Source organism: Gracilinanus agilis, chromosome 6, assembly GCF_016433145.1.
Source record: "Gracilinanus agilis isolate LMUSP501 chromosome 6, AgileGrace, whole genome shotgun sequence".
Taxonomy (NCBI): Eukaryota; Metazoa; Chordata; class Mammalia; order Didelphimorphia; family Didelphidae; genus Gracilinanus; species Gracilinanus agilis.
Window position 1 is genome coordinate 182539675 of NC_058135.1, and position 24524 is coordinate 182564198.

The window sequence follows — 24524 nt, forward strand, 5'->3', positions numbered from 1 at the left end:
TCTTGCTGCTCTCAGGAACAGGCCCCGGAGCTGCCAATGACTCGATGGGTGCCCCAAACTTGCTCTATTTCTTTTTAGCTGGCTTCAGAGCTCTAGATCTTGTGTGTGGAGGGGGTGGGGGTGGGGCGGTTGCTCAGCCAGCGATTTAGTGAGAGCCCTTTATAGCCTGGAAATGTCTCAATTCCACGTACCTTCCACGCTGTGCCCTGTTGTGGGGTTCCTCCGTTCGTCTGGACTTGTTTTTATGTCCCCTTGAGGAGTTTTGTGTGTTTCGGTTAGGAGAGGTTAAGAGCTGCTTCTTACTCTGCCGCCATCTTAACCCGGAACTGTGGCATCAGATTTTAATTCATGTTACAAAGTAGAATTTATTAAAAGTTTCTGAATCTAACAATTAAATGAATAAACTATAAAAAAGAATACAAAACTAAAAATTACTACAAACAATAATACTTTAGTAATATCTTTCTTGTTTTTTCTTAAACGATAAAACCACATAAAGAAGGGATTCAATATCAGTTGCATTTAAACTGTTAAATGCTTTTGCTTAATTTTTGGAGGAGATTCCATTTGTAAGTTGTTGAGTTTTTTTTAATGGTTGAGAGAATTCACTTTTGTAAAAACAAAAGAAAACAAGCAAACAAACAAACAAAAAGACCCTTTAGTCTTCAAGCTATTTCTTAATTACTAGTCTAACTGTGATATTAATCCTTTACCTTCTTTTATATTATTATTATTTCAGTCAGGCTGATTTCAGTCACTTAAAGTCAGACTAATTTCAAGTTCAAGTATAATATTATTTTGTAATTAGTTCACGGAGTTCAAAAAGTCATTTAAGAAACCATCACAATAACTATATATTGTCAGTTCAATACATGGGAGAAACATGGGTCATAGCGTTTGCTGTCATCACTTCTCTTGAGAGACTTGAAGTCCTGGAACAGCATTGCATTGAATGCTTCTATCCTCTTTATGCATTCTAAATACCACACACACTTAGTACTTAGTGTTGCCTTTCAGATTTAATTTAACAATCACAATATTAAAAATGTGTTGAGTAGAAAAACCTACAAAATAACAGCCCTCTAGTTTTTGGAAAATTAGTTTGTTGTAATTTTTTTTTAAGTTATTCTTTCTATAAGTCTGTCCAAAGACAATCAACCTAAACTGCTACTCCTGGAGAGCAAATGATCCTACAGCCATGAAAAGAGATTTTTAAAAATCTTTTTTACTAATATTCTCTAGAAAAAAAGGTACAAAATAATCAGTGCCCTTTCTTGGGAACCTTCTGTCTGACCAGAGAGGAAAACAAATCCATTTTCACCTCTAATGGTATCTATTAATTTGGAAGAAGAAACAAGTTTAGATATTTTTCCTACGTAGCTTTGTTGATACTATAGACTCCTGATGGAAAACCTATGGCATGCATGCCAAAGAGGGCACACAGAATGCTCTCTGTGGGTACATGTGCCATCACCCATAAGAGTTTGTTAATAGAAAGGCAGAGGGACACTGGCAGAGCTGCTCCCCTCCCTCTCTCCACCATGCTTAAAAACTTTTTTTTCATACCAGCCACCCCTCTGCTCAGCAGCCCAATGGGAGCGCTTTCTCCCTCTCATGTGGGATAAGAGTGTGGGGGGGGTTGACACTCAGTGAAGAGGGGCATGGCATAGCATGTGGTCTCTTGGAGTGGGGGCAGGGCTTAGCACACTCTCTAAAAGGTTCACCATTACTGTTATAGACCAGTAGCAAAATAGTAGTAGTTAATAACATGGAATTAGTGTCCTGAATGGAATCTCCATTGCTCTATCCAACCTAAAAGTCTAGGCTTCCTAAGTAAAAAAAAAAAAATGTTTTTAATTAAAATTTAAAAAAAAATTTTTTTAGAAAATCTTTCCATGGTTACATAATTCATGTTTTTCACTCCCTTCCACCACCACCCTCCCCAATCCCCCATAGCCAATGTGCATTTTTACTGGGTTTTACATTGATCAAGATCTATTTTAATATTATTGATAGTTGCACTGGGCTGGTTGTTTAGAGTCTACCTCTCAAATCATATCCACATCAACCCATGTGTTCAAGCAGTTGCTTTTCCTCTGTGTTTCTTTATACTCCCATAGTTCTTCCTCTGAATGTGAATAGCGTTCTTTTCCATAAGTCCCTCAGAATTGTCTTGGATCATTGCATTGCTGCTAGTAGAGAAGTCCATTACATTCAATTATACCACAGTGTATCAGTCTCTGTGTACAATGTTCTCCTGGTTCTGCTCCTTTCACTCTACATCACTTCCTTGAGGTCATTCCAGTTCACATGGAATTCCTCCAGTTCGTTATTCCTTTGAGCGCAATAGTATTCCATCACCAGCAGATACCACAATTTGTTCAGACATGTTTTGTACATGTCTTTTTTCCCTATGATCCCTTTGGGGTATAAATCCAGTAGTAGTATGGCTGGATCAAAGGGCAGGTAGTCTTTTAGTGCCCTTTGGGCATAGTTCTGTGTCATTTGAAATTGTTATAAGCCCTGGAAGACTACACCACCCAGGACCCTCTCTGTTACAACTTCCCCTGACACCTCCCACTTTCTTTGTGTGGGAGGTGTCAGAGAAAGTATAAAAGGGAAAGTTTGGAGCCTCCACCCTGGAAGCTTAGCTCTCTCTTTGCTTGGAATGTTCTGTTCTCACCAGCTGGAGGCTGAGCCCTGCAGAACTCTCTCTTGGTGCCTTTTTCCCTTTTTTCCTACCTAATAGTTTTCCCTAGACCAGGGGTCAGCAACGTATGGTTCTCCAGCCATATCTGGCTCTTTTGAGGACCAGATATAGCTCTTTTTGCAGGATCCATAAAGTCAATTTTTTTTCAGGTGCTGTTACAGGAGTGCACACTGTGAGCACTGTACAACTCTCATGAAATTACATTTTAAAAAATGTGGCGTTTATGGCTCTCAAAGCCAAAAAGGTTGCTGACCCCTGCCCTAGACCTTCCCTTTCCTAATCTAAATAAAACCTAGTTATTCAAAATCCTAAAGTTGCTCTCTGATCATTTATTTGAGCCCTTCAATTTGCCCCTGCCAGGACTGGGGACTGCTACCTTCCTTTCCCTTCCTCTATTTTCCTTTCTCCTTTCTCCCACTCCTCCTTCCTCTCCTACCTTCCTTTTCCTCCTTTCACCCCCCTCACAATTTATGGCTACCTTTAGATGGACCTGAAACAGCCTGCCTGAGTCTGCTGACTATCCTGCCTACCTTACTGCCTAAGGGTAAGTAAAAAATTTTCCTACCCAAACCCAGCCCAAGATCCAGAATGGTTGGATCAATTCAGGACTCCACCAGCAATGCATTAATATTCCAATTTTGTCACATCCTCTCCAACATTTGTTATTTTATTTTGCTGTCATGTTAGCTAATCTGCAAGGTGTGAGGTGGTACCTGTAAAAAGATGGGGGCACCAAGGATATAAATGTGTCCTAATGGTTTGTGGGTACACACACTGGGTTGAAGGAGAGACAGGACCAAGCAGGATAGGGAGACCAAGAATCAAGAATGGCAGTTAGCCCAACTGCCACTCTGCTCACCTTAGGCCAGGGTCTTTGGAACCAGCAGGCAAGGTAAAGGGTTTTTAATAGTTTTAATTATGATTTACTTATAAAGTTGGGATAGGGGATCCTACACTTAAAAACCTAAAGGGCAATTCACAGGGGCAAGGGGAGTTCTCTAATATAAATAACCTAGCCAGGTAGGGCCCAAAGGAGCAGTACTGGAGTCACTGGGAGGCTGCTTCAAACCTGGTTCCAGCCAGGCTTGACCAGCACAGCTAAAGGGCCTGAGGGTGGCTTTGAGGGTTCTCACAGTAATCCACAGATGACCACAGGAATGCCAGAAGCCGAGGTGGTCCAAGGTATCCAAGTAGAGAGAGTGTGCTTGAGATACTGTCCACCAGATCCCAAACTCCTCCTCCACTTGGTGCAGCTCTGCAGGTCTTGTCCACTTGCTGAAAGCCACCACCATGCAGGATCCCAGGGAATCAGGATGCAGGGTGTCCTTAACTCTGAGATCTCCCAGGGCTAGCCACAGTTTGTGCCAACCACTAATGGAGTCTCTCTCAGAGCACAAGCAATTTCCTTCCTTCATTCCATCTTGGAATGCTCCAGCCCATCTTGCTAGGTCCATATAAACTATATGTAACTAATCTTCCTCACAACAGTTCCTCAGAATTGTTTTGATTTGCATTTCTCTAATTATGAGAGATTTAGAACACTGTTTTATGTGCTTATTGATAGTCTGATTTCTTTTCTGAAAAATGCCTATTCATGTCCCTTGCCCATTTATCAACTGGGGAATGGCTTGATTTTTTGGACAATTGATTTAGCTCCTTATATATTTGAGTAGTTACACCTTTGTCAGAGTTTTTTGTTATAAAGATTTGTTCCCAATTTGTTGATTTCCTTCTAATTTTGATTGCATTGGTTTTGATTGTACAAAAACTTTTTAATTTAATGTAATCAAAATTATTTATTTTACATTTTGTAATTTTTTTCTAACTCTTGCTTGGTTTTAAAATCTTTCCTTTCCCAGAGATCTGACAAGTCTACTATTCTGCATTCACCTAATTAACTTATAGTTTCCTTCTCTATATTCATGTCATTTTACCTTGATATAGGGTGTGAGATGTTGATCTAGACCTAATCTCCCTCATAGTGTTTTCCACTTTTCCCAGCAGTTTTTTTTTTAAATAATGGATTTTTGTCCTAAAAGCTGGGCCCTTTGGGTTGATCATAGACTGGTTTGCTGAGGTCAATTCCCCTAAGTCTGAATCTCCCTTCTGTCTTTTGGTCAGTACCATGTAGGTTGTTTTTTCTTTATTTTTTTAAACCCTTAACTTCTGTGTATTGGCTCATAGGTGGAAGAGTGGTAAGAGTAGGCAATGGGGGTCAAGTGACTTACCAAGGGTCACACAGCTGGGAAGTGTCTGAGACTGGATTTGAACCTAGGACCTCCTGTCTCTAGGCCTCACTCTCAATCCACTGAGCTACCCAGCTGCCCCCTGTACCATATAGTTTTGATGACCACTGCTTTATAGTACAGTTTAAGACCTGGCACTGCTAGACCACCTTCCTTCAATTTTTTTTTATTATTTCCCTTAATATTCTTGATTTTTGTTCTTCCAAATAAATTTTGTTATAGTTTTTTTTCTAATTCAGTAAAAAAGTTTCTTGGTAGTTTGATAGGTATGGCACTGAATAAGTACATTAATTTGGGTAGAATGGTAATTTTTATTATGTTAGCTCAGGCTACACATGAGCAATCAATGTTTTTTCCAATTCTTTAGATCTACTTTTAATTGTTTGGAAAGTGTTTTGTAGTTGTGTTCGTACAATTCCTGTGATTGTTTTGGTAGCTAGATTCCTAAGTATTTTATATTGTCTAGGGTAATTTTAAATGATATTTCTCTTTCTAACTCTTGCTGCTGAGATGTGTTGAAAATATATAGAAATGCTGGTGATTTATGTGCATTTATTTTGTATCCTGCAACTTTGCTAAAGTTATTGATCATTTTCACTAGCTTTTTAGTTAATTCTTTAGGATTTTTTAAGTAGGCCATCATATCATCTGCAAAAAGTGATAGCTTGGTCTCCTCCTTGCCTATTTTAATACTTTCAATTTCTTTTTCTTCTCTAATTGCTACTGCTAGTGTTTCTAGTACAATGTTAAATAATAGATGTGATAGAGGGCATCCTTTTTTCATGCCTGATCTTATTGGGAAGGCTTCTAATTTATCCCCATTGCATATGATGCTTGTTGGTGGTTTTAGATATATAGTGTTTATTATTTTTAGGAAAGGTCCTTCTATTCCTATACTTTCTAGTATTTTAAGTAGAAATGGGTGTTGTATTTTGTCAAAGACTTTTTCAGCATCTATTGAGATAATCGTGTGATTTTTGTTTGTTAGCTTGTTGATATAGTCAATTATGTGGATGGTTTTCCTAATGTTGAACCATCCTTGCATTCCTGGTATAAATCCCACCTGATCATGATGGATATCTCTCATGATCACTTGCTGGAGTCTTTTTGCTAGTATTCAATTTAAGATTTTTGCATCTATATTCATTAATGAGATTGGTCTGTAGTTTCCTTTCTCTGTTTTTGATCTACCTGGCTTTGGGATCAGTACCATATTTGTGTCATGAAAGGAATTTGGTAGAACTCCTTCTTTGTTTATTATGGCAAATAATTTGTATAATATTGGAATTAGTTGTTCTTTGAATGTTTGACAGAATTCACTTGTGAATCTATCTGGTCCTGGGAATTTTTTCTTAGGGAGTTCTTCAATGGTTTGTTCAATTTCTTTTTCTGATATGGGACTATTTAAACATTCTCTTTATGCTGTTAATCTAGGCAATTTATATTTTTATAAATATTCATCCATATCGCCTAGATTGCTATATTTATTGCCATATAATCAGGGAAAATATTTTTAATGATTGCCTTAATTTCCCCTTCATTAGAGGTGAGGTCTCCTTTTTCATTTTTGATACTGTTAATTTGGTTTTCTTCTTTCCTTTTTTTTTTATAAGATTGGCCAGTACTTTGTCAATTTAATTTGTTTTTTCAAAGTACCAGCTTCTAATCTTATTTATGAATTCAATAGTTCTTTTACTTTTGATTTTATTGATTTCTCCCTTAATTTTTATGATCCCTAATTTAGTTTTCATCTGGGGATTTTTGATTTGATCATTTTCTAGTTTTTTGATTTGCATGCCTAGTTCATTGATCTTTGCCCTCCCTAATTTGTTAATATATGCACTCAAGAATATAAATTTCCCTGACTACTGCTTTGGCTACACATATTTTGGTAGGATGTCTCATAATTGTATTTCTCTTCTATGAAATTATTGTTTTTATGATTTGTTCTTTTACTGATTTTGGAGAATCATAATACTTAATTTACAATTAATTTTTGATTTGCCTATCCATGTATCCTTACTAATTATTATTTTTATTGCATTATGATCTGAAAAGGTTGCATTTATTACGTCTGTTTTTTTGCATTTGTTTACCATGTTTCTATACCCTACTACATGGTCAGTCTTTGTGAATGTACGATGTGCTGCTGAAAAGAAGGTATTTTCCTTTATGTCCCTATATATTTTTCTGCATATATCTATTATTTCTAATTTTTCTAGGATTTTATTCACCTTTCTTACCTCTTTCTTATTCACTTTTTGGTTTGGTTTATCTAGATCTGATAGGGAAAGTTTCAGGTCTCCTACTAGTATAGTTTCACAATATATATCCTCTTCGAGCTCTGCCCATTTCTCTTTTAGAAATTTGGATGATATACCATTTGGTGCATACATATTCAGTACTGATATTTTTTAATTGTCTATATTAACTTTTATCAGGATGCAATTACCTTTCCTATCTCTTTTAACCAGATCTATTTTTACTTTGGTTTTGTCAGATATCATGATTGTACCTTTTCTCAGTTGAAGCCCAGTAGATTTTGCTCCAGCCTTTTATTTTTACCCTTTGTATGTCTACCTGCCTCATGTGTGTTTCTTGTAGACATCATATGGTAGGATTTTGGTTTCTAATCCAAGCTGCTATTTGCTTCCATTTTATGGGCAAGTTCATCCCATTCACATTCAGTATTATAATTATCAACTATATATTCCCCAACATTTTTATTTCCTCTCATTGTCTTGCCCTTTATTCTTTCTCTAGTTCCTTCTACACCCATGTTTTCTTTTTAATCAGTTCCTCTAATCTCCTCCCTTATTTTACTTCCCTTTCTCCTTCCCTCCCTTCTTATTCCTCTCTTATTTTTCTTGAAGGTCTTTTTTAATCAACCCCCCCCACACACACACACACACTCCCTCTCTAGTATTGGTTCCCTCCTCACTCATCCATTTGTTATCCTTCTATTTCTCTATAAGGCACGAATCAATTCTATGCCCCAATGGATATGATTATTCTTCCCTCTTTGAGTTAATTTCAATGCACTTAAGAATTAAATATTTCCTGTTCCAACCTCTTTACCACCCCCAGTGTATTGGTCTTATTCCCTGCTCCCACCATGCACTTCTTTATGGAATATTAATTTACTCCATTTTGTCTCTTTTCCCCATTTCTCTTAATATTATCCTCCTTTTTACCTCTAGTTATAGACACACACACACACACACATACACACACACACACACACGTACACACATATATTTCTTTATCTAGATAAGTCCTCCTACACAGTTTGTCACTGTTCCCTCTAAGTATACTTTTTCTAGTTACCCTGATGGTAATAACAATTTTCAAGATTTACTAATATCATCTTTTATTATAGGGATAGAAATCATTTCAACTTATTGGGTCCCTTAAAAAAAGGTTTTCGTTTTTTTATTTTTGTTTTTTCCCCTCTCTTAATTACCTTTTGGTGATTTATTAAATTCTGTTTTGGATATTGACTTTTCTTTTTAAGTCCAATTTTTTCTTTATGAATGCTTGGAAATCTTCAATTTTATTAAATGACCGTACTTTGCCCTGCAAGAATATAGTCAGTTTTGCTGGATAGTTGATTCTTGGTTATAGATCTGGCTCTCTTGCTTTCCAGAATATTATATTCCATGCCTTCCAGTCCTTCAATGTAGATGCAGCCATATCCTGTGTTATCCTAACTGTGGTTCCCTGGTATCTGAATGACTTCTTAACAGCTTGTAATATGTTTTCCTTGGTCTGGTGGTTTTCAAATTTGGCTATAATATTCCTGGGAGTTGTCAGTTGTGGATTAAATGTAGGAGGTGATCTGGCGATTCTTTCAATCTCCACTTTTCCCTCTTATTCAAGAATGTCAGGGTAGTTTTCTTGGATAATTTCCTGTAGGATGATGTCCAAGCTTTTACTTTTGTCATGATGTTACGGTTTTCCAGATCTGTGGTTCTGCCAATGAGGTGTTTCATATTTTCCTCCTATTTTTTCATTGTTTTGATTTTGTTTTATAGATTCTTGCTGCCTTGTGAAATCATTTGCTTCTAGTTGTTGAATTCTAATTTTTAAAGACTGATTTTCATCCGTGGCTTTTTGGTCATCCTTTTCCTTCTGGTCTTATTTTCTTTGTAAGTCATCTTTTACCGTCTTTGGTTCATTTTTAAGCTGGTCAATTTGGTTTTCAAGACACTATTTTCTTGTATTAGTTCATGTATGTCTTTTTTCTAATTGTCTTCAGCCTCTCTTAATTGTTTTTTGAATTGCATTTTGAGTTCTTCCAAAGTCTGTGTCCAATTCGCTGGAGTTTCTGTGTTTTTGCTTGGAGTTACTTAATTTTTTTCTGTTTCATTACTCTTTCTTTACTTCCTGGAAAGAAACTGTCTATTGTAGATTCTTTTTTTCTTTTTCTGTTGTTTACTCATATTTTTTCCTTCTTTCTGTCCTGTAATTGGCTGTAATCTTGCTCCTCTGATTTATTTGCTGGATCTTTGAATTTGGGCTATTTTGTCCTGAATGGGCTTTTTCTCTGCTCTGCTGAATGATTAGATTAAGCAGATTGTTTTAGTAGGCTCTAATTTAAGATCTTCCCCAGCTAGCAACAGAAGTTTGTAGCTATTTTCTCTGCAGTCTATGGGGGAGGGCTTTTGGAGCTTCCCTGCCCTCTGAAGGCTTCTTATCTGCACTATTGATGGGATTAAGCCAGGGCAGATTTGATCTGTAGAGCTTGATATAACCTGAGACCAAAACCTTGAGAGAAGGGGGAGAGGGCAAAATGGAGCATTTTTGCTGCATCTAGGTTGCCCTCTTTGTGTTTCTCCTCCAGCCACCTCTCTGCTCTCTGTGTTCAAATCCCTGAGCCCAACCCAGCTGTGCCAGCAAGGCCTCTCTCCAGGCTAGATTCCAGGAGCTGCTGGAGACTCAGCACAGCACATAGGGGAGGGTTCCTGGGATCTTCCTTCTTCCTTACCCTCAAACACAACAGTTCAAGAATTCAAGCTTTTTTTTTTTTCATGTACCTCTTGAGCTGAGACCTGCAGGAAGATCCCCCAGCTCTGACCTGTTGTTAGATTTGGTTTTCTTTCCCTTTGAATCACTTTGTTTTTTAGCCCGGTGTGGAAGGATATGGATGTCTGAAGTTTTGCTCTGTCTAAGAGGCCATCTTCCCAGAATCCTGGTTTCCTAGATTCTTTTCTAAATTCATTGTCATGTTCTACATGTTCTCCAATTCTATTTTTTTCTTTCTCTTTTCTAGTTTCAGTAAAGAGAATTGTATCTTCTCTTTTACATATGAAGTTATCAAAGCTTTGTATGAAACATTTTGTTTTGTTTCCAATTACCTCTTGATAAGTAACAATATTTGTTTTGATTTCTTAGCCAGAACACAATAGCCTGGGAACAATCTATAAATACTGGATCTCTTGTTAGATTATAATTGATAACCAAGAGGTAATGTTACTAGACCTCAATGTAATTCAGATTATAAAGCATATCTACTTAGACCTGAAAGTACTTCAAATGTTCTAATGGATTTGTAATTTCATTAATTTGGTGGTTTCCTCCAATGAAACAAGTCAAAACCCATCAATATCTGCCATTCCTGGGTGACTTGACCACAACTACTCAAAAGTTCAACATAAATAACCCAGACATTCCTTATATTTTCCCCAACAACATAAAAGAGCTTATGGAGCAACTGTGTCTGCCTACTCATGTATTCAGCATGACAAGCTTATCTTCTCTTCCTATTTAATTCTTTTGGAAATTCCTTACTCACAACTTGCACATGCCTACCATGCATTTTTCCATTGCCTTCCATGTGATACTTATCTTTAGTTCTTAAACAGGAATGTCTCCAAATATGAGTTCCATACAGTAACATTTAAAAAATACTTTTTTGATGTTGTCTAGCAGAGAACTTGTCAGTTTCAGAGTATGCTCTTGAGGTACCTGTCTCCCCCCTTTTCTCTTTTTTATGTAGGAGTAAAACTTCTGATATAAAGCAAATCACTTTCTAAGAGATAAAAGGATGAATATGTGAAAAATCGGGTCTATGATACAGGCCCTTTTCCACTTCCATTCAGGTTCCTTTCTCAAAAAAGGAAAAGAAAAAACTTAAAAATATAAATTACAGATAGAATTCATAAAATATTCTGAACCCCCAGGCAATCTGTTGATTACCAAGCTGGGAGGATGATCTCCCACTCAGTTGAATTTAGTGCAATTATCCACAGCTTTCCCTTCTCTCTCTTACACTTTTTATAACAAAAATACAAATTCAGAATGCAGTTAAAATTATCTTATCTTTATCTAGCAAAGCACTGCTAAAAATATAAATAACAAGCAAGCAAAATACTTAAGTAATAAGAAATCCTTAGTAATTAACCTTGTTGTCCACTGTGGAATGTGAAATAGATTCACCACTACACCCAGTAGTTTCTCTAAGAATCTGGAATTAAGAAAATGTCTGCTATATCCTACTAACAAACTGAATTTTGAGTTAGGAAATTAAAGATTCCAATTTCTACAAAGCTTAAGACATTTTTTTAGACAAAGTTCTCTATCTGCTTCTGCTGTTATTGATGCCACCACTGTTCCTGATGCTTCCACTATATGCCACTGATCTCTCTTCATAACACTTCACTTCTCCTTCTACAAACAGATTTGAAAAGCTTCTGTTGTATTGGAAAAGTCTACCTTTCAGTCTGAAATTGCCAATCCTCTCTTGTGAAGTGAAGAAATACAATCCTAGGGTTTTTAGGTTCTCTTTAGGTTTCTCAGTCAACCATCCCTTGACAGAACCGGGACACTAAAAAGAAGGGTCTTTGCAGATATGGGAAACTTAGGGTCAGTAAAAGTGCTTTGTAATCTCCTAAAAGCAATTCAGCCCTCGCTTCTTTTCTTTTCAGTTCTGGCTCATTGTCCACCTGTATTTTCTGTCCCATATAGTTAAACTTTTGGACAAGCTTTATATGGTGTCAATTTAAATTCATGTTAACTTCTGGGCAATAGTCTCATCCACTTGATATTTTTCATATGGATAGACAGGTCAAACACTGTTTTGAATTACTCCTCATAGTGGAAATCTTTTGACATGTGATTCAATTTATACAATCATCTAGAAACAGGAACACCTGGAATAAGTCAAATTTTACAGAGAATACCTGGAAGACCAGCACTGAATCTCTTCCATTACAGTTATAACTATTTTGGGGCAGTAAGCAAATTTTTTCTGTAATCATCTTACATTATACATAATTGATTTTTATGTTCTCCATAACATTCAAAATATAACCTCTGCATTGTATGAGATGGAGCAATATTTCTATAACCACTACCATACTTCCTACTCTGATTCCTCCCTAAATTCTGAACCCATATTTAAGAATTCCTTGGGATTCATTATCCAATTTGTCTATGACCTTCTTCATTCTGAAAAGGGGAGAAATTTAGTCAAAATAGTTATTTCATGAGCTCACTAGAAGCTACTTATGTCCAAAGAAATTGATTGTGTATTACTTCCTTCAAATATGTTTGCTAAACAAAAATCCAAACTATGAAAACAGGCCAATTAAAATGGATGTCTCCTTCAAAGAGCAGATCTGGCATCCAGTTTAGTGATTGTCTGGAGATCATTTACTACTTGACCATGTGGCAAGAAATCAAAGATTTCCTTTGTGATTCAACATGATTCCATTATTGTTCTAAGCATTAGAGAAAACTAAAATGTTATGGGTCAAGGAAAATTGAAGACTAATGAGAAAAAAAATCAATCCCAATACATAATACTTTTGTTCTGATAGAGACATGTCAACTCTAATAGGTTCTACCAAATGGTAAAGTTGATGGTATTATCTTGGAGAAAGATGATATCTGTGACCCAAGAACTAAGCTTGGTAAATATAAAGCATCTTCCCCCCCCACTCATTCCCCTTCTTCATTGACTGACCTGCATGTTTCTCTAAGTATCATCACTTCTGAACTACTGCTCAAGTTCCCAATAAGTCTGTATTGATTCTCCACTCTCTTAACCTCCCTTTCCCTTTATTTTAGAGGAGAGAGTACCAAATTCCTTCCAAAGTCCTTACTTATTGTTGCTTTTTTGTCATTATCAGTTGTGTCTGACTCTCACACTTTGGGGTTTTTCTTGGCAAAGATACTGATAGTGATTTGTTGTTTCCTTCTCTAACTCATTTTATAGATGAAGAAGCTGAAGCATGCAGGTGTTAAGTGACTTGCCCAGGATCACACAGCTAGTAAATAAAAAAAGCCCAGTTTTGAATTAATGTTTCTCAATTCACCTTACTGAATTCAAATCTGGTCTTAGAGACTTACTAGTTGTGTGATCCTGGGCAAGTCACTTAATCCTGTGGGCCTCAGTTTCTTCATGTATAAAATGAATTGGAGAAAGAGATGGTAAACTACTTCCAATATCTGTCCTAAGAAAACCCCAAATGAAGTAAGAAACAGTTGGACACACCTGAAAAGTGATTGAATAATAACTTCCTGACTATAGGACTGGCACACTACCTATTGTGTCACACATCTGCCTTCATTTAGAGATAATAAAAAAAATTGCACTTTTGGATCACACCACTTTATTATCTGCTGCCCCACTGAATTTCAGCTCAACAAAATAAAATATCCTTTAGTGTCCCACTCTTACTTTCTGCTTCCTAGACTCTGTTTGTTTACTGTATTCTCCTTTAAATTATAAAGTACTTGAGGGCAAGGATTGTCTTAATTTCTGTTAATTACATCTCTAGCATACCCAAGATACTTAATCATTGTTTATTGTATGAGATTATTCCCCTACTATTGTTGGCAGCTACTGAAAGAATCTTTGTCAATAAAAATGAGCTGATTTATAACTTTTAAAATATTGGATATATAAATATAGTTAGGGTCATGATTGTGTCATGTAGCCAACAAGATGGAGGTTTACATACTTTCTTCAATTCTTCAATATTTCAAATCATTATCCATAAGAATTATGCCTTAGTAATGAGCTCATTTCAGTTATTTCCATGCTCTTAGACAACAAGAAGCCGAACCAAGTAACAAACTAATGAATAGCAGGGCAGACTAAACTGTACTCCTTTTTTTTTTAATTTTATTTTTATTGTCATGCAAAACACACTTCCATATTAGTCACTGTTGTAAGATAAAACTCAAAACCCAAAATAAAACCATAAATACACTGATATGAAAGAAGATTTCAACAATTCTTTCTCTGGAGTTGGATAGCATTCTCCATCATAAGTCTTTCAGTATTATGCAGATCATTGGATTGCTGAGAATAGCCAAGTTTTCACAGATAATCATCATCCATTATTGCTTTTATTGTGGACAAATCTAATCCTTAATATACTCAATTAGCACCCTCTATTCTAGTGGTCTTCATGTTTTGCCAGGAATACAGAAGCTAACCAATGAGTTAACAATGAAAATCAACTCTACCCTCCTATACATTCTTCTTGTACCATGAAAAACCATAAACAATTAGATTGCTCTGGCTGGTGCTTTGGTGGGCTATCACTTTGGGTTAATGCAGTACTTAGCCAGATAGCCGAGTAATCTTGGAAACATGGTCTGGGTACACAGCATGGGAGCAAGCTGAGACAGCTTTGAAGCACAGACCCTAAAAAAAAGCCTACCATCAAAGGGAAAGGAGACAGAAAGTGAGAAATAGGTACTAAAAGGAGAAGAAAATGAAATTTACAAAAAAAAATAGTTTAAAGTCTATAATACACAAGCAGACAAACCAATAAGGAATATATTTTGTAAATATAAGGAAATAAGGACTCCAAATCATTTGGGTCTAGATATCTAGGAATAAATATTATCATACAAAGAAAGGGAATAAATGCTTGATGGGGCAAAAGACCTTATGGATACTCAAGATAACAACAACAATGTGCCCTAGATTGTTCGAGAAAGAAATGACCATTTTGCAACTAGAATTTATGGCCTAAATAGTAGAAATAATCAGCAGAAGAGAAAAAAATGTGAATTCATTCTTAAACCTTAGAAAAGAACAGATGAGGAGAAAGGGTTAGCCATGCAAATAAAGAAGTTAGGGACAATTATGAAGAAAAGTAAATAGCAATTATTTTAAAAGAAAACTTTATTTGTAAAGCAAAAGATTTGGATTGCAAAGACAAGGAATGTAGGTCTCTCTTTATACACAATAAGTACAAAAAAAAAACAATACAAGAAAACTGTCTAGAATTTCAGAACACAAAAAACAAAGTGTCAATCAAAAGAACCCACAGATTGTATCTCTCTAAAAAACACCAAACTAAACAAACTCCAAGCCATAGAGTAGTAGTGAAATTTAATCATTCTAATGACAAATTGCAAATTCTACAAGAAGTCACGAAAAAGATCTTTAAACTTCAAACATAAAGGAAAGGAAACTTGAATAACCACCACCATCACCTCAACCACAACAACAAAAATTTGTACCCATCATAAACAGTAGGAGGAAATGGAATAAAGTGTTATAAAGAACAAAGCAGCTTGCAATGCAAACCAAGGTCACCTACCTTGAAAACCTACACCTAACCATTAATTTTAAAAGGCACCATCTTTCAATAAAAAAAGTATTTTAAGCAAGCCTTCGAAGAAAAGAAGAGGTGAATAAATTGTTTGCTTTATGAACACCCCAGACAACAGAAATGCTAGAAAGGTAAACAAATAAAGCAACCAAGGAAAGCACAGAAACAATTTATCATAGATGAGAAGGCCCTAAAAAGAGACAGACTCCAATGTAACCAACAATAAAAAAAGAAAGAGAAATCATTAAGAGTTTTCTTTTTCAATGTTCACAAAGAAGCAAGGGTGAAAACATATGTCATATAGAAGAAGTAATGATGGAAGAACAGTCCTGAAACATCATACACTAAAGCCCAATACATCCTGCCTAGAGGCAAATCAATCTTTTTTTTTGTGGGACTAAACTACAAAATGGGAAGACACATAAAGGAGAAAAGAGACAAAGAATGGCAGGAAGTATGTGAAGTACTTTGATGAAGTCATTGGGTAACAGTGAACTTTTCAGGAACATAGATATTTTATAAAGTATTCCAGAAGTCTCAATAAACTTCATCTGTCAGGTCTAAAGAGATTAATGTGTCTCATGAGGACATATAACTTTTGTATCAGGAGTCAGAATTGATAACTTGTAAAGCTAATTTGTTTTCTTTCTTTTTCCTAGTCCAGACTTGTTATTTCAATGATAATGCATGTAACCATTGTGAAAACTTCTTCCACTAATGTGTATAGACTTCTTGCATTTAATTTATACTCTTCCTTGAAAGTCTCACTATGAGATTAAATAATAATACCCCTGATAAGACAACTACAGGCTACATTTGAACTCAGGGCTACTCATCTGCAAGACTATATTCACTATGGTTATAATGATTTTCTTGCAAAAGGTTATCAAAGGTTTTACTATTTGTTTTCTTGGGTAATCTACAGAAATGTTAAAATTTTCCTCTGCCTTTATAAATGATAGGAAAAAAAATTTTCATAATTTTGCAAATTAAGGGTTTTAGGAAACATGCAACAAAGTGCCATTCCTTGCTTCTCAATATCTGTTCTGAAACAACGTTTTTTACATGAGGTGCTGAATCTGTAGTACCCTGGCAATGCTTACATAGCTCATAGTGCAGAGCATTCTGTTGTTTTATTTAAACTGCATTAGTCTTTATTTAGTGTTGCTGCATTCTTTTGATGACAGCAAAGGAGAAATTGTCTGTAGTATGGATACTATGGCAACCTTGCAAAGGTCTGAAAATAATGAGCGTACCAAGACTTGATTGAAAACTGTACTTAACAATCACACAGATGATTTTGCTGATAGTTCATAGTACCACAAAATAATTTGAGAAATTACTACTCAAAATGGAGGTGAAGTCAAAATGAAAAAGCACAGAAACAAGATATTCTGATTACCGCTTCTGGCTGTGCCAGGGGATATTGATCATTCATTTTTTATATAGTCACATTGGAATTCCAGTGAAGAGAGTGCTGAATTGGGAGTATTTACAGTCAAAGGACCCTAGTTTGATTACTCCTTGGCTCTGCCATTTACCTATGTGACCTTGGATAAATCACTTTAACCTCTCCGGGATTCAGTTGCCTCATCTGTAAAATGAAGGAGTTATATTAAATGACTTCAAATGTCCCATCCATCTCTAAGTCTATTATCCTTGTTATCCTAGTATTTATTTTTTCCCGTAAAGAAAAAATTACTATGGAAGCATAAACGAATGAAAACTTGTCCTATGTTGACAGCTGATGGCAATTTACAAGGATATTTCATTTGTGCTCCTCTCAAATTGTGTTCAGGTTCCTGATCTATGATCATTAGCTTAAAGCTGAACTAGTAAAAGAAAACCTTGATTATAGGGCACTCAGAAAATGAACCGGAGAACTCCTTCCATATTGGGGAATTGTCCTGGTGAGGGAAGTATAACATTTCTTTTTCTCTTTTTTTTGTCTGTTTTCCTTTCTCAGCTGTTTTTGTTTGTTTGTTTGTTTTTTTTTTTTGGCTTGCACACCTCAGTTTGATCTTTATATGCTCATTGCAAGTTAGATAATTTCTTCCTCCTCATTTGTGATCTGACCTGAACACAAGACATTGGAGCTTTGGATTTTAAGCTTGAAGATCCTTTAGATTTATTGACTTCACCATTTACTTGATGCTCAAAGATACTTTCATGCCAGGTGAAGTGCATTATTTTTGTTTGTCTCCCTTAGGACTATAGTGTAAGGAATGGAGGAGACACCAGTTTGTGTTGGTCAATGAGAGCTCTGTCCTGGGATGTAAGATGAAAAGCCTGCTTCTAACCATGCAGAAGGGGGGACCTGACCTTCTAATTCAAAGTATGCATGGCTATTTTATGGCTCTTCTCAGTCTACCATGTGGTTAGTGTACCAGAAACAATCAGGCTTGTAATTGTCTTGAATCCAGATTTTAAGTCAGGAAGATTTGAGTTTAAATCCAGCCTTTAGAAGCAGACTCACTAAATAGCCAAGTGCTAGCAAGTGTTACCTGAACCCTAACTGTCCAGTCTCTGGCCCTTGTACACTACCACAAATCATGAATTTTACTCTGAGAAAAAAAAAAAACAACCAAACTAAAGAGTTCAACTGCTTGAATATTTTAGACACGAGAAAGCCAAGGTCCAAAGGTAAGAACTTGCTCCAAGTTACACACATGGTAAATAGCAGAGCTGAGAATTTAACCCAGATCCTCTGCCTCTAGTGCTCTTTCATTTCCAGTGACACTGGACTCCTTTCTATTCAACTAATAAGATATTTTATCGCTTATCTCTAAGGACTTTTTTTTCTGGCTGTCAGTTTCTACTCCTGAAACTGCCTTTTTCCTCTTCTAGTATTCTCAATGTTTAGCCCAGTGCCTGGCATATATTGGACACTTACTAAATACTTTTGACTGATAAACTGAACACAGCTATTTTTCATTCTTACTTACTCTTTCCTTCTTTATTTTTAGCTTCTGAATTTGATACTGTTCTATATCAGCATGGACTGAAGGCTAACTTTTAGATAATAAAGTTGTTTTGTAAACTGTAACATCCAGGAAAGCAACATTACATGGCTCAATAATGGTTGAGGAAAAAGGTTATAATTTGTATTCAATAAAATGAGGCTTTAGCAGATTCTTACAGTTTTGGTACCATGTACTAATGGCATCATTACTTAGATTTTGATTTTTTTTTCAGCCACAGTAATTAAGGGAGTATGCTACAGTTACTGAAAAACAAATGGGAAAAAGCAGTGGCTTCCAGATCATAGTTGTGTAACACAAAATATATGCAGATTATACAGTAGTACATGTTCCCATTATAGTTGATTTTACTAAAGTTGGAATGAAATTTTTTTTGCCTTTTCTTTATCAGTGGAGTAAAGCAAGGTTACATAAATAATTCTGATCTTATTCAATGTATTTTGTGCAGCCATATTTGAATATGCAATAAGTATCTGGCAGCTTCTTTTAGAACATATTCCTGGTCCTCTGAGAAACAGCTTACTAATAAATCAAAAGTCCTTGAAACAGTTATACGAGAGTTATGTTTATGGATGCTCATGCTCTCAAAGTGCACAAGCAAGAAGACATGCCAAAGATTATGAACTGCTATGCAGAGTCATCACACCATTACAGACTAAAGATAAGCCTGGAGAGTACAGGTCATGAACCAACCTCCACCAGGGAAACTGTACAAATAGCAAAAGCTTTTCATCAGCAATTGAGAATTATCTTCTGCTACCTAAGCATCACAAACTTCCATGATGCACTGTCAAAGGAATGGAAAAAACAATTAAGAAAGGCCATTGTGCCCTCTGAAAATTTCGAAGGTATTTTCCTCAATGTCACATCCCAATCCAGATCAATTTGGTTGTCTCTGCAATTATTTAAGCTTCCTTCTTTCCATAGAACTGAATCTACTAGAGATATCTATGATATTTGTTTTTCCTTTGGAAAAATAGCCTTTGGAAAATATACTTGTTGGAGACAAAATAGTTCCTCCTAAGCATTTTGTTTGCAACTTAAGTTGATCTAGTGATTTTTCCCGTTCGCTCCAAACATTTTAATTGAGTTCCAAATCATCCAGCAAACAATTTAGAGTATTATAGAAAAACTATTACCATAATCATCATCACCAACCATACCAATTTCTGTGATTTCTAAGCTAAAGTACCATTAGAAAAAAAAATTGTCGTAAAAGTGATACATCTTTTACTAAATTAAGCTACTTTCAATCATCTAAAACTAAAACCAATATTTTATTTATTTATTTATTCTAAAATTTACTGCCAATACTTCCAGTTGATATAAATCTCCTTGGCCTATTCATAGCCTCCTGCAGCCAAGACCAACCAGTACTAGCTTTATTTTGTCAAAAGTTTTTATGTGTTTTCTGCTAGTATTTGCACAAATATTCATTCAGACTAGTGGTTATCAAATTTTCATTCAATAACTAGTTTAAAATAACCTCCATTGATTATGTTGAGTGTTTTCTTACAACAATGACCATGAAAAATGAAAAACAAAGTAAAATAACCCCCTTTGATTATTTTTAGTCAGTCACTATTCAACTCATCCTTATACCTCTTGTTTTTTTTTATGTTTTCTTTTTCATGGAAGAAAATAAAATAGAGTCCTCCTATTTCTCCACACACTTATCCTCTACCATAGTCCAACACCTGATCATCTTTCATAGGCCTATTCCAATAGTTATCTGGTTAGTCTCCTGGATTCTGGTTTCTTAAGTTAAATATCTATTACTGAATCAACTTAAGGGGGAAGAAGTCGGCATAGTTCACTCTCCTAGCTGACTCTAGGTTCAAGTTTGGAATTTAAATCCTTTAATAAACTAGTGCAGCTTATTTTACTTATCATTCCCCTGAATAAACTTTTTTCCTGGCAAAGACTATATCCAAATACCTGGAATTCACTTCCTCCTCACTTTCAGCTCTTAGAAAGTTCAGCTCATATTTATTTCCTATAGGAATTCTTTCCTGATGCCCTTAGTTGTTAGTTCTCTTTTTTGCTCTTGAAATTGTCATGGATGCATATATCTCTTCACAGGTTTTATCCTCCCAATACAATGTAAAATTTTTGAGGGCAGACAGAGTTTTCATATTATGTTTCTTTTTCTAGTTGTCATTGCAGTTTCTTGCACATAGTTGGGTCTTAGTAAGAATTCATTGGTTATGATCAAAATGGACCCTTACATCTGCTTGAGATATTGCTCTAAATGTAGATTTTCCTAATTGCTAAACTTCTTATCTGCTTAGTTTTGAAAAAAAAAATCACCATAGTGGTTTGGTATGAGATCTCGTACCCTTGCTTAAAACCTCCAGTGGTCTGGAGATTGAACTAAAAATAATTGAAAGAATTAATAGCATCATTAAAGTAGCAGAATATGAAATAAATCAACAAAATCGTCATTCTTTTGAGTTAAATTATCACCTTGTATATTAAAAACAACAAAGATGATGAAGAAAAAAATCCATTCAAAAAACTATATAATGGATAAAGCATCTTGGAGTTCACTTTTGAAAACACACATATGATTAATAATTATACAACTATAAAATAATAATTGAAGAAATAAAATAGACAATAGTAATATAATAATTGTTCACAGTTGGGCAAGGATAATGAAATAAAGTGAGAACACTATCTTAATTAATTTATTAATTCGGTACCATATAAATCAAACTATGAGAGGATAACATTTTAGAACTAGACAAAATAATGTACATTTGATAAAAGAAAAGTTCATGATTTTCAAAGAAATGATGTAAAATAAGTAAAAGGAAGGAAGAGTAGCAATCTAAAATCTTAAATTATACTACAAAGCTATAATTACCAAAATAATTTGATATGGGCTAGAAAATGTTAAGGAGTTATTAAATGGAACATATTAAGTAGGCAAGACTGCAGAACAAATGAACAAAGCATAAATGTTCAAAAAAGTTAAAGATGCCAGTGCTGGGGAAGAAAGAATTATCATAGGGCAAAATTGGGGAAAATTGGAAATCAATCCAGGAGAAATTAGTTTTAGACTAATATCTCATTTTGTACCACAAAAGCCTATAAATGAATACATGATCTAAATACAAAAGGCCATAACATGAAGGAATTAGAGGAGAAAGGATGCTCTTTCACAGATATGGATGGGAATAAATTATTGAACAAATAATGGAAATATTATAATAACAGAAAAAAGACCTACTTTTATATCAAAAGAGCAAAATTTTTAAATAAATAAAATAAACAAAAATTATACAGGAAACCATTAAGTGTGTTAAGGTAGCCTTCATGTCAAATTTCTCTGATGAAAATCTGATAACCAAAATATATATGGAATTGATAAAAATACACAATCATATATTTATTTATTAATGAATAAATGTCCTGAGAATGTATTAGCCATTTCCCAGTAGATGAACAACAAATGAATTAGCAAGCAGTTTTCTAAAGAATACATGTAAGCTATCCAACAATAAATATATTTGTTTTGCTTTGCTGTATATATTTATTTCAAGGGGAAAGTTTTCTTTTATTTTATTGGATGGAGGTATGTAAAGGTAGTGATATTGATTCCCCCCAAAAGGAAAAGAAATAGAGCCCATCAATGAAATTTAAATATAGATTAGAGCAGAAGGAAGTTCAGAAAGTCATACAAGGAACCATCATAGTATTGTTGTTACTACCATGTTAAATGTAGTACATAAATATTTTTTAAAGTTGTAAGTAATATTCACTATTTAATACCCCACACAATTTTTGTTCTATTAATGAGAAAACATTCATATTTGTTTTTTTGAAAATTTGTGATTTTGAAGCAGAAAAAGTTTAAATAATTTAATTGTTCTCTAACTGGCTCTAGGATTAAATGCAAAATCTTTAGGACAATATTTCAGATCTTCCCTATTCTATCTCCAATATTCTTTTCTATCCTTATTTTATAGAGTACTTAAAAGTTCATCAGAGAGTTTATTGAAAATCAATCTATAAAATTAATATTAATCATATTGTTCTTGATTTCTTATTGAGTAATCTATGGCTCAATGAAGATAAGCAAAGTAACTTGTTCCTCTCACTACTTTAGAACTAGAATCATATGTCAATGATATCTTCTTTCATAACACAGGGAACATGGAAATAAGTATTGTATGATACATATATGACATATATCACATTTCCTGTCATCTTGGGGAGGAGCAGAGAAGAAAGAAAATGGATTGTAAAATATCAGAAAACTATTATTAAAAATGCATCAACATATAAAATAAAATAATGAAAAAAGAAAAAAAAAGAACCTCAATCTATATCACAGTTGTTCTAACTTCAATCCAACATTCTTCCTCCTGTAATATATTGTATATATCATGTATTTTCCCATTAAAGTATGAGTTCCTTAAGTATGAGTTTAGGCCCCATATTACAAGGTCTTGTACTTAGTAGTTGCTTAACAAATGTATGCTGAACTGGAATATCTGACCTCTAAGATCCATTCTAACTTTTAAGATTATGTTTTTTTCTAAGTAAAAATTCAAATACTATAAAGCATACCATATGCAGTCTAAGAAGTAATTTGTTTAACACCTTTTGCCAAGAAAAACAAACAACTTCTTAGAACAGGATTTGAAGAGTGAAAAACATGAATTGATTTAGAGAACTTGAAAGTATTCAAGGAGGGTATGACATGGAAGTTGGGAACAAAGAAGCAAAAATCAAACAAACAGGTGAAGTTAGGACAGGAAAAAAATATGTTTGAGACTAATGAGAATGACTGGTAACACAGTCCTTTGGCAATTAAGCCATGTTAACTATAAAATAAATTCACTGGCCTTGAAATGAGTAAACAGTGAATGACAGTGGGATACCTAAGCCTTTGCTATTGGTGAACTGAATGAAGTAGCCCAACTCTAATCAGACTACTCAGGAGCAACATTCTGGAATTGCTGAAGCACAAATTCCAATGATGTAGCAAAACTGTGCACTGCTAGCAAACAACAGCTGCTGCTAGACCATCTTAGAATTAATAAATAGTGCGGCTCAAGTCAAGCAAAGGCATCTGACTAACTTGGAATTTAGAACTGTGTCTACATTTGGAAACCACTGGGCTATGGTATAGCTCTCAGAGCATCATTACCACAAAATCTGATTTCCACCTATTTAAATTTCTTCTATCTAGAACTCAAAGAATTCATAGAGTTCATCCAGTCTAACTTTCCCCATTTTATATATGAGAAAACTGAGGTCCAGAAAGTGACTTGGGAAGATCATATAAGTGACAAGTGAGAAAGCTGGGATTCAAACTCAGGTATTTTGTGGACAAGTTTATCACTCTTTTGACTATGCAATAGTAGAGGGTTTTAGAGCTGAGACATGTCTGAAAGGTAATCAAACTCAACCCCTTTTGTTTTACAAGGAAATGAAGCTTTAGAGAGGTTGCCCTAGCCTGGGCATGAGGCTAGGTGATGGCAGAATCAGTACTTTAAAGTCCTGTTACATCATTATTTCACAAGATCTGAAGGTTGAGAGTTAGAAGTTCTGTATCACATAGTATACTCTATCCCCTAGTCAATAAAAATGAAGAAACTGAGTGGCTGAGTACAATTACTTGAGGTTATATCCTGTCCTTTCTACAACACCATACTAGATTTTGTGTATCTATGAATAAAAATTAAAAGCACTAGAGCTCTTAGATACTACTGCAATGCATATATATATAATATGTAAATGCATATTTGGGCAAACACAAGAAAATATTTCATCAGATTGATGATTATTTCTTCTAAAGACTAAGATTAAAAATGCAAGCATGTATAGAATTCCAATTGGCCTTTCTCCAAAGTGAGCACTTCCCTGAAAGAAAAGGATAAAGCCAATATGAAGGTTTCCCCAAGGTATACCTCAATTCTTGGCATATCTATATATGTTCTCTGTATATATATATATCTATAATTATATCCCATCTGAAATAGCTAAATAATAAATA